This window comes from Canis lupus, chromosome 6, assembly GCF_003254725.2.
Source record: "Canis lupus dingo isolate Sandy chromosome 6, ASM325472v2, whole genome shotgun sequence".
Classification (NCBI taxonomy): domain Eukaryota; kingdom Metazoa; phylum Chordata; class Mammalia; order Carnivora; family Canidae; genus Canis; species Canis lupus.
Window position 1 is genome coordinate 58,681,766 of NC_064248.1, and position 11,317 is coordinate 58,693,082.

General features: G+C 47.7%; 2 long non-coding RNA genes across 2 annotated transcripts; both read right to left on the bottom strand.

Moving 5' to 3' along the window:
• Positions 1–314: 314 nt before the first annotated feature.
• LOC125755321 (uncharacterized) lies at positions 315–7,571 on the bottom strand. Its single transcript, XR_007411511.1, has 3 exons — positions 6,670–7,571; positions 2,447–2,524; positions 315–1,703 (listed from the first exon to the last, which is right to left on the bottom strand). It is a non-coding gene; the product is annotated as an uncharacterized LOC125755321 (long non-coding RNA).
• A 22-nt stretch (positions 7,572–7,593) lies between these two features.
• LOC112679112 (uncharacterized) lies at positions 7,594–10,666 on the bottom strand. The gene is made up of 3 exons (XR_003148120.3): positions 9,813–10,666; positions 8,335–8,547; positions 7,594–8,249 (listed from the first exon to the last, which is right to left on the bottom strand). It is a non-coding gene; the product is annotated as an uncharacterized LOC112679112 (long non-coding RNA).
• Between the last annotated feature and the right edge of the window lie 651 nt (positions 10,667–11,317).

Consider the following 11,317-nt stretch of genomic DNA (forward strand, 5'->3'; position numbering starts at 1 on the left):
GCACAGCGGTTTGGCGCCTGCCTTTGGCCCAGGGTGCGATCCTGGAGACCCGGGATCGAATCCCACATCGGGCTCCCGGTGCATGGAGCCTGCTTCTCCCTCTGCCTGTGTCTCTGCCTCTCTCTCTCTCTCTCTCTCTCTCTGTGTGACTATCATAAATAAATAAAAATTAAAAAAAAAAAGGGACAAGGACATATGTTACTACTCTTATAAAAGATGCAGTTACTTCTTAACGAAATGAGGACTGAGTACCTAATATAGCGAAAGTATCATGTAAGATACGTTCTATGGACAATGTAAGTATAAAACAGAGCTTTTATCCTCATGGCATTTATTATATAGTTATGCAGAGAAGTAAAATGTCAAAACAATTTGAGTAACTATTCCGGTAATGCAGGAATACACATTATAAGGCTTTATCTAATTTTGTAGAATGATTGTACAAGCAATAAAATACCATGCACATTTTTCTATGACACACACGTATACGTTTATACGCTGCACTATCACAAAGTATTTGTTTCCCCTCACAATAACGCGTGAGGTTCCTAAGTCCAGGATTAGCTCAGTTCCCTAAGCAGGTGAAGAAATTTGAGCTGGGCTCAGCAGAACAGGTGAGGTCTTGACATTAGAGAACAGGGAGAGGACATTCCAGGCAAATAAAGTGTCACAAGCCAAAGTGCAGAGATGGAAAGTGCAAGCATGTGCCTGACCTGTGAGCAGATCAGTCGGCCTGTTGACCGAGGAGTACTAGTGACAGCTGTCGTCAATTGGGCACCGACTGTGTGGCAAGCACCAGGCTAAGGCCGATACACAGGCTACCTCATTAAAATATCAACCACCAAAAAATATATATATAAATAAAAAAATAAAGAGTAAAAAAATAAAATATCAACCACCTTGCATAGAAACGAAGGATTTAGAACCTTCCACACAGTTACATAGCCAATAAGTTGGGGACCTGGGGTTCTAGCCCAGGCCGTCTAATTCTAGCCCCTGACCCGGACACTATACTTAACTCTAAGGCTAGAAAGGACGTTCGAGGCCAGACTGTGGATGCTGGAACTTTTGCCCAGAAGACTTGTGGTTCTCTATCTTTTCCTGAGCGCGGTACCTTTGAGGAACAGGGTACCTGGAGGAAGGACACCTCCAGAAAGTGGCTCAGCACCAGCACGGTCCGGGAAGGGGACAGCTCCAGCCTGTGTGTGCCAGTGCTGCCCGACCTGTCCTGAGACGGGTGTGCCTCTCCAGGAAGGGTCCCTTTGGCCCATCTCCACCAGAGAGCCGCCACCGGAGCCTGGAAGCCTTCAGCAGAGAGCTCGGGGGACCTCCCCTGAGTGTCCGGGCCAGGGTCCCCGGCGGCCCACCCCGCCTGGGCGCGAAGACAGAGCTCGGCGGGCCTGGGGACAGCTGTCTGCGGGGACCTGGTGAGGCCTGGGGGCGACGGGGAGGGTGCATTTAGGCCGCAGGGACTTCGCAGACTGTGTCTTCACGGGGAGCGCCGTCCCCGCAGCACCGAGCCTGGGAGCCTGTTGTCACATCGGCCGCGGCCACCAGAGGGCTTCCCCGCCTCGGCCGAGCCAGCCTGGGGCGCAGGGGCGCTGACGGTCCGGCGAGGCCCTGGAACGTCGGGGCTTGGGTCTCCAACAGTCGCTTTTCACGGACACGCAGGGCTGGAAGGTCTCCGGCTCCACTGACAGTGGCTGGAAACGGGGCGGAAGGTGGAGGGATGACTTGCGGATTGCAGGTGCCGGGGGAGCCGGGAAACTCCGGCGTAAGGTTGTCCCAGGTGCCCGGGCGCCCAGGTTAGAGACCCTGCAGGAGCCCGCAGCTGGAGCGGCCTGGGCCGGTGCGCACGAGTGTGTGGTGCACGTGTAAATATGTGTGCACGTATATACACGCATACAGGTGCACGTGTGTGAGTGTGTGGGGGCGAGGGGGCGTGTGCACGTGTAAATACGCGTGCATGCCTGGGAGAGCGTGGCGCACCTAAGCATGCCTCCGGGAAACAAGGAAAACAAATGATGAGGTGCAGGGAAGTGAACTGGCGTCTCTGCCTCAGCACTAATTAGCTCCCATCAGTTTTGACCGAGCCGAGATGCAAGACGCCAGTGAGCAAAGGCTGGAAAGCTCAGGGCGTGGGTTGTGCGGTCCGAAAAGCCGCTGAAAAGCCACTGGGCAGCAGGCTCGCAGAGCAAAGGCCATCTCAGGAGCCTGGGGCCTGGAGCCGAAGATGGGCCGTTCCCAACCTGAGACGCAGGTGTCTGTGTCCTCTCCGCCGGGCCAGCAGCTCTGTGCGCTGGTCGAGGTCTTTCTAAAGGCCACCTCCCTTTTTGAGGGGTTAACAGCTACCTGCCTCACCTTCCCCTGGCAGTTTTCTCTATCTCCTTGCCAGGCTGGCCTCCGTCACATTTCCCCGAGATGTGGGGACAGCCCTCTTACTCACCAGCTGCTCAGGCGCCTGGCTTCAACCTGTGTCTGCACTCGGTCATGTTGCCTTATCCTTGGGCTCTCCTTTGGCCACCTGTGAAGGGTTGGAAGCACAATGGTGAAGGCAGAAACATGGATTGTTGGGGGGTTGGTGAGAAGGAGCTGCTCTTTCATCTCTAGGCCTGTGTGTATGTGTACTTGCGTGGGAGTGAGTGGGAAGGGTGGTGAGAGAAAGTGATGCTGGAGAAGCCGGAGGCAGGCCTTCACCCCTCATAGCTGGGGTCCCTGGCTGCGGGCCCCCCATAGGCCCAGAAACACTGGGTCATGAGTGTCCCCCAACTGGCTAAAGTACATGCCCAACCTCAGAGCACACGGTCTTTCCTGGGCTCTCACAGGTGCTTTCCGAACACCAGGCCCCTCGAGCAGCATGGCTATGAGATTTTTTTTAAAGCCTCTCCATAGGCCGCAAGTTCTCCTAATACTTGTATACTTGAGTGTGTGGGGAGGGCCACTTCATCATTTCATTTACATCCGATAAATCAAGAGTCGTTGCTCCTTAGAAATTCTTTGTAACACTTGTGGTTTGTTGTTAGTCTTTTAATAGTCTCTGTTCTTATTTGCCTCTTCAGGGCACAAGTGGCTCAATCCCGATTTCCTTCCCAATGTGGCTCTTCCTTTATAGTTCACTAGATTGAATAGTTGTGGGAGTTCTTAAACTTTAATAATAATAATTAAAAAAAAATCTCTTGAGGAGCTTGTTTTATTTTTTTCATTGTTGATTTTTGATCTTTCTTTTCTTTCTTTCTTTCTTTCTTTCTTTCTTCTTTCTTTCTTTCTTTCTTTTCTTTCTTTCTTTCTTTCTTTTCTTTCTTTTTTTCTTTTTTTCTTTCTTTCAAGTAAACTCTACCCCCAATATGGGGCTCAAATTCAGGACCCTGAGATCAAGACTTGCATACTCTACCAACTGAGCCAGCCAGACACCCTGAGTAGATTGTTTTATTTTTTTTTTAAGATTTTATTTATTTATTCATGAGAGACACAAAGAGAGAGGCAGAGACACAGGCAGAGGGAGAGGCAGGTCCCCGCAGGGAGGCTGATGCAGGACTCAATCCCAGGACCCTGGGATCACCACCTGAGCCAAAGGCAGACACTCAACCACTGAGTCACCCAGGCATCCCTGAGTAGCTTGTTTTAAAGGTAGATTTCTAAAAGGAGCAAAGGAAGGAAGAAAGAAAGATTTCTCAGGCCCCACTCAAATCTATGGCATCAGAATTTCTGAAGTGAAGAACAGGAGTTTGCATTTTACCAAACCCCCAAGATCCTAAGTCAGGTGGCCTAGCTCAGTTGGTTGAGTGCCTGACTCTTGATTTGGGCTCAGGTCATGATCTCAGGGTCATGAGATCAAGTCCCTCATTGGGCTCTGCACGCAGTGGGGAGTCTGCTTGGGATTCTCTTTCTCCCTCTCCCTCTGCCCCTCCCCTGCTCCCTTCTCTTTCAAAATAAATAAATAAATCTTTTTTAAAATTAAAAAAAAAAGAATACATGCTGAAACGTGGTGCTGAAGGATGCCTTGGATCCATTTTTTTAAATGTTGAGTTTCTAGAGTTATTTATATGTCTTCTAGACACAAGGCCTTTGTTGGTTGCGTGATTTATAAATCTTTCCTCCCAGCCTCTTATTTGTCTTTTCATCCTTTTACAGCATCTTTCACAGAGCAAAAGTGTTTAATTTTGATGAGGTCTAATTTGTAAATTTTTTCTATGATAGATCATGTTTTTAGGGTCAAGTCTAAGAACTCTGCCTAGCCCTGGATCCCAAAGATATTGTCCTGTGTTCTTTTCTACAAATTTTATAGTTCTGTGTTCACATGTGAGTCCACGATCCATTGTGAGTTAATTATTGTATTAGGTGTGGGGTTTGGGTCCAATTTTTCCAGCATCATTTATTGAAAAGGCTATTTCTCCTCCATCGGATTGCTATTATTCCCTTATCAAAACTAGTCGGGGGAATATTTGTGTGGCTCTAGATCTGGGTTCTTTATTCCGTTCCACTGAACTATGTGCCTCTTCCCTCCATGCTGTTTTGATACTGTAGTTATACGTAAGGCCTTAATGTTGGAAGAGTGATTTCTCCCCTTCATTCTTGTTTTTCAACATTGTCTTGGCTATCCTAGGGCCTTTTCCTTTCCATATCAATTTTGGAATAAACTTGTCAAGGCCAGCAAAGAAACTTGCTCAGATTTTGATGGGAATCACGTGAATATTGATCAGTTTTAGGAAAGGACTGTATTTTTTTTTCTTGCAGCAGAATTTTTGGAGAGCAAGTTTTAACCAGAGCAGTTCTAAAGTCTTACCTTGTTAAATGTTTCTTGCTTGGGATATACTTTTACTTATACTTTCTGGTTGCAGAGAAAAAATTATGTGGAAAAATGGGGCAGCTACAGCTGGTGCAAGGTTCACAAATAAAACTTCTTCCAACCTAGAATCCTAGGAACTAAGTAGATGCAACGCTTTAAATTGGCTCCTTTAGGGCACATTCTAGCTTCTTGGGATTCCTCTGCCGTCTTTAGGAAAACAGAACAGAGATGCCTTAAGAGAAGTAGGTTGTACTTCTTGGGTCTGTGGGAACCAAATGTTTATTTTATTCCCTCCATCCTCACATCTACGATGCCAGAGATGAAAGATTGAATGAATTTAAGGGATTACTGGAAACACGCCTCTCACCAGCAGGAATTGTTTGGAGGGTGGGGGAAGATATAGTGGCCCAAAAAAGGATAGTTTTGTTGAAGGTCTTTTTTTTTTTTTTAAGATTTATTTATTTATTTATTTGTTCATGAGACACACACACACAGAGAGAGAGAGACAGAGAGAGAGAGAGAGAGAGAGAGGCAGAGACACCGGCAGAGGGAGAGGCAGGCTCCATGCAGGGGGCCCGACATGGGACTCGATCCGCAGACTCTGGGATCATGCCCTGGGCTGAAGGCAGATGCTCAACCACTGAGCCACCCAGGCATCCTTGTTGAAGGTCTCTTAAAATCTCACGCTCCAAGGGGCACCTGTGAGGGGGCGGTGCAGTTGGTTGAGAGTCCAACTTTTGCTTTCAGCTCAAGTCATGATTTCAGGGTTGTGAGATTGAGCCCTGAGTCGAGCCCCTCACTCAGATGGGAGTTTCCTTCTCCCTCTGCCCCTCCCTCTGCTCATGCTCTCTCTCTCTCTCTTTCAAATAAATAAATCTTTAAGAAAACAAAAACAGGGGCACCTGGTGGCTCAGTCTGTTAAGCATCTGCCTTCAGCTCAGATCATGATCCCAGGGTCCTGGGATGGATCCCCGCATTGGGCTCCCTGTCAGTAGAAGAGTCTGCTTGACCCTCTCCCTCTGCCTGCCGCTCCCCCTGCTTGGGCACTCTCTTGCTTGCTCTCAAATAAATAAACAAAATCTTTAAAAATAAAAACAGAAACAAAACCAAAAAGCCCTCATGCTCCAGAATGCCTACTTGTGTGCTCTTCATATTTCTTGTCCATTAGGGAAGCAGCTGGCAACATGAGTTCCTCATGTTCTTACATCCTTTTCTTTGGCATCATTCTTCCTCCCAGTCACACCCTTTAGTTCTCCAATTTGTTCTCATTTTTAGTCAGTGATTCAGATATTTGGCATGTTAACGTTCATGTTAACACCAGATGAAGTGAACTCGGTTTCATTTCTGTCCTCATCTAAAAGTTGGCCCCAAACCAGTTCAAAGAATCTCTGAATTTTTCCTTTTCCAGTGTAAGCTACGTGTGACACCCCCGTTAGTGGTCTGAGGTAAATTGGCTTTTGTGACGGGTGTCATATGCAGGGAGCTACAAGGACACATTTGATAAAAGGGACTACTTACCTGGAATTTGCCCTCAGAACACTGTAATCTTGACCGTGTCAGTTCTGTGCACCCCCAGAGCTTTAGTGGGTTCTTTAATCCTGACTTGTATAGGGTCATCAAAAGCTGTATTGAGAGTGACTAACTCCCCATGTGGAATGAGAACTGGATCCAGTCAGCTAAACAACTTGTATTGTATCAATAACATCCAAATGTGGTATCCACCCAATCAGCTTCCAGAAGCATCCAGTGTGGCATAAGCTAAAATGCCTCCGTCTTAGGGAATTAGTGACACCTTTAATTGGGTGTGGCTGAAGAAATGACTTTACAGAAGCTAAAAACCTCTTCCCCAACTTCTCCTCCCAGTTTTCTTTGTCCTGTATTACCCATCCTCTTGTGTCTTCTGCTGTGTCACACTGGAATGGTTCCTTCTGTAACTGGCGTGGTCACCGAGTCCCATTCCCCCAGTAGTTCCTTCCTGTGAGAGCATCTCCAGGGCCTGTGGGCTGGAACCCAAGGGAAATGAGGGTGGAGTGTTGCTGAGCTAACCCAGCAGCTACATATGCTTTCTGCGTTCTCTCCTTGGACAATGAGCGCACACAGCTGCCTTGCTTAGGCCTTACAGAAGCTTGTAGGGCAGGGCTCAGCGCTATGGAGACAGTAATGCTGTGGGATTAAGGAATCCACTGTCTGTTCTTTGCTAAACTCACGTCCATCACTAGTGCAAAAATTGCAGCCACCATCCTTCTCCCCCACCGTTTCTGCCCCAGTCACCTCCTCCCAGGCCGGCCAGACTCTCTCCCTCGATCTGCAGGAGGAAGAGGGGATCTTTTTGGGTACACACAGAGGCGCCCTGGTTTCCTGGTTACACCACTCTGTCCTTCCTTGGCCCGAGGCCCTTGCACTAATTGCGGAGAGCTCTCAGTTCATAGGGGCTTGCTTCTTTCAGTGGTTGCTCGCTGCAGAAACTGCTAGACAGGGGCGGGGGCGGGGCGGTGCTATCTCTCCCTGACGTCTGCATGGACTCTGTCTCTATAGATTGCGGGGATGAGAGTGCTTTTTACGAGAGTGGCTTTTGTGGTGGGACGTGAGAAGCTTCCAGATTGCACATAACCTAAAACAGGTTTTCCTCACTGAGCAGAAGCCATCGATACTTCCTGTGTTGCAATAACGAGCTCTTTAGGGCCGTGGGGCTGGGAGCCTGGAGTGGGCGGTGGGGCGCTGTCCTGGCTGCAGAGCGCTTCCTACAGGTCCCTCCCTGCTTCTGTCGCCTGGGCAGGACGGAGCCACCCCCCACCCCCCGTCCTCTTCCCCGAGCCCTGTCCCTGCTCAGCACCCCTGTGCCCTCTCTAATTTCCCTCTTCCTCATGCAGTCCAGCTGCCTGTTGAGGCTTCTCTCCGGGTATCCACAGCCTTCTGATCAGCTGGTGATTTACCTTCAATCAGGGCCAGACTGTGGTCCCCAGATTCACACCTCTTCCTTTGCTTAGTGAGGAAAGGGTCGCCTTCCCTTCCTGCCACCGCTTTCCCTGGTAGCCGCCTGTGTGCTGAGTAATACAGTCCTCTAAGTGGGAAGGTGTAACTGGCAGTGCGAGAGCGCACCTGTGCGAAGCCGTCCAGGTGATCACGTCCATCACAGGCAAGTTCAAATCCCTGGCACCCGAGGAGGGGCTTTCACGCCCAGTCTCATGTCCAGTCTGGAGTTCTTGAGTTGTTCATGTGAATTCTAGACGGCTAGAAACTTCTTGCTGTTTCCCTCCAGCCAGGAATTCATTTCCTTGCAGGCCGCCGGTCGGGACATCCTGGGTGGTCAGGGATGGGGAGGGCGCTGCAGGGCCTGGTGGCCGAGTCCCATCGCCAACAGTTAGCGTCATCGGGCCAGGAAGCTGCCAGCCAGCCAGTACCAGTACCAGATGATTTTTGCGGCTCGTGAGGCTGGTTGAGTCGCGTGGAAGAGACATTAAATCTGGAGGATGAAGAGAGCAGACAAGAGGAGAGTCGGAGCCTGAACGGGGCACAGATGGGCTGAGGGGCAGTTGAAATGCACCCACCTTCCCTGGGCTTGGCCGGCGGGGGACGTGCTCTCAAATGGCCAGTGGGAGCCATCTGTCAGTTTTAGTCTCGTCAGGGCAAGATCTCCGGTGGGACATGATGGGGCTGGGAAGCCCTTGCTCCTGCCCACACCTCCAGCTACTTGCCCTCACCAGAAACCATCATGCTCTCTCTGGCCCTTGAGGCTGAATGTGTCTCCTTCCTCCCAACCCCTGTAACATGGATAAGTATTCATTGCAATAAATAATATATTGATAATGTATTATATTCTTGACATTATATTAATATGTTAATAATAATATATTACTGTGCATTTATATATTAGCATTATGTGTCATATAATATTAATATTATATATAACATTATACAACATTAAGAAAATATATTGGTATGTTATGTAATAACTATTTATTTATTTATTTATTGTTGTTTTTTTTGGCTTTTTTTTTTTTGGTCTTGGTTTTAAATGGGAACTTCTTCAAGCTGTTTTCCCTACCTGCAGACCCTCCAGACCCTCCAGACCCTGGTCAGGTGCTCTACCTCCTTGCCCTTAGAACCCTGTACTCACAGATAATGTGCATCCATGTACCTTTTTGTATCCTTCATTAGACTGTAAGCCTAACATGAAAGCCAGAAGGGATGTGCATAGTACAAGATTCAGCACATTGTGCCCCCCAAATAGTTGGGCTTGGCTATGGAGAGGCAGCCAGGGAATTTGGGAATTTCTGGAAAAGGAACACAAAAACTCACAGGTAAACTCCAGTGTCTAGAGGGCAGAGAAGGGCCCTTCATAAGTCAGTTACCACTTACTGAGAATATTTCCCATGCTGGGCACCGGATTCCCCCCAAATAACCAGAGCACACTTGGAAATTGATAGAGGTTGCTCAAGAAGCAGGAGAGTGAACAGTCATTTGGGAGATCTGTCCTGAGTTTAGTGGCTTAGCCACCAGTCTGGGGTCTAGGGTCAGGGCTCTTCTCAGAGGGAGGGCTAACGAGGGTCTGAGAGAATAGCAGGCTCCCAGCTTAGACCTGGTCCTGAGAATGGGCCCCCAAGGAACACCAGGCAGCACCAGATCCCACTGGCTGCCACTGAGGCCATCAGATCCTGGCTGAGCTCAGCAGGGGATGCAGATCCATCAGTTTTCAGATGTGCTATGGCCCTGGGCCAGGAAGGAGACTAAACTACACAAAGTCTGTTAAGTCCTTCCTACTTCTCATACCTCAGAATTGCCTCTTAGGTTTAATAAAAATTAGATTCCCAGGCTTCTCCTTACAGCTACTGAAATGAAAACCTCTGGAGGTTATGTCTCAAGTCTGAGAATTTTTAATGGGCTCTGATGGGATGAACTAGAGCAGGAAAACCAGTAGATTTCACATTGGAATCAGTGGGCAAACTCTCGCATCTGTGGGCTGATTCTGACTGTATTCCTTTGCTAGGGCAGCTCTAACAAAGTATCACACAATTGAGTGACTTACACGACAGAAACATATTGTCTCACGGTTCCAGAGGCTAGAAGTTCAAGTTCAAGGTGTCAGCAAAACTGGTTCCTTCTGAAGCCTGGGCGGAAGAATCTGTTCCATGCCTCTCTCTTAGCTTCTGGGTGTTTGCTCTGAATCTTTGGTGTTCATTGGCTTGCAGATGCTCAGCCCATCTCTGCTTTCAAGTTCATATAGCATTCTTCCTATGGCATGTCTGTCCCTGTGTCCAAATCTCTCTTCTTTTTTGGAGATAAAGATATCATTATCATAGGGTTATGATCTCTGTCTAAATTGATTACCTCTATAAACACCGTATTTCCAAGAAGGGTTACATTCTGAGGTACTGGGGATTAGGGCTTCACCATATCTTTTTGGGGGGACATATTTCAACCCATAACACTGACCAAGTAGGAGAACTGGTTGGGGAACTGTAGAAAGATAGTAGATTCTGATCTGAGAGTTCAAAAATTGAGCGCTGCTTCTGACCTGCTTTCAAAACTCTTAGGATAACATTTGGAGGGACACTTGGGTGGCTCAGTCAGTTAAGCCTCTGACTCTTGATTTCAGCTCAGGTCATGATCTCAGGGTCCTGGGATCAAGGCCTGCATCCAGCTCCATACTCAGTGCGGAGTCTGCTTGGATTCTCTCTCTCCCTCTCCCTCTTCCTCTATCCCTCACCTACTCATGCATGTGCACATGCACTCTCACTCTCTCTCTCTAAAATAAATAAAGAAGTCTTTAAAAAAAAAAGATAAAATTTGGGAATTTCTGGAAAAGAAATACAAAAGCTCACAGGTATAATAGAAAGATCCAACCATGAGACATAGATAACTCTCAGAAATAAAATTCTGGGGGAACCCCGGGTAGCTCAGCAGCTTAGCATTGCCTTTAGCCCAGGGCCTGATCCTGGAGACCCAGGATCGAGTCCCACATCAGGCTCCCTGCATGGAGCCTGCGTCTCCCTCTGCCTGTGTCTCTGCCTCTCTCTCTGTGTGTCTCTCGTGAATAAATAAATAAATAATCTTTTAAAAAAATAAATAAAATTCTGGTAACACAAGTAAAAGCGATCCTGAAGGAATTATTCTGTCTGCAAAGAGAGCTCTTTGGTTAGTTCTTACTATAAGGAGTCATTGGTGGTGGAAGAACTGTTGATGGAAGGGGTACAGAGTCAACAAAGAATATAACTTGTAAAAGAAAGCTAAGAGTGAAGTACATCTTATAAAAATTCTAAGGGCAATGAAATGAGCTTTGTTACATGTGTAGAGAAAGAAGAACAAATGTGGAAGAGGTGATGGATGTTAACTAAGCTTACTGTGGTGATCATTTTGCAATATATACATATATGGAATCATTGTATTGTATACCTTAAACTTCTACAAGGTTATATGTCAAATATACCTCAATAAGTGTGGCTCAGTTGGTAAGCATCTGACTCTTGGTTTTGGCTCATGATCTGGGGGTCATGAGATCAAGCCTCATGCTTTTAACATGGAGTCCTCTTG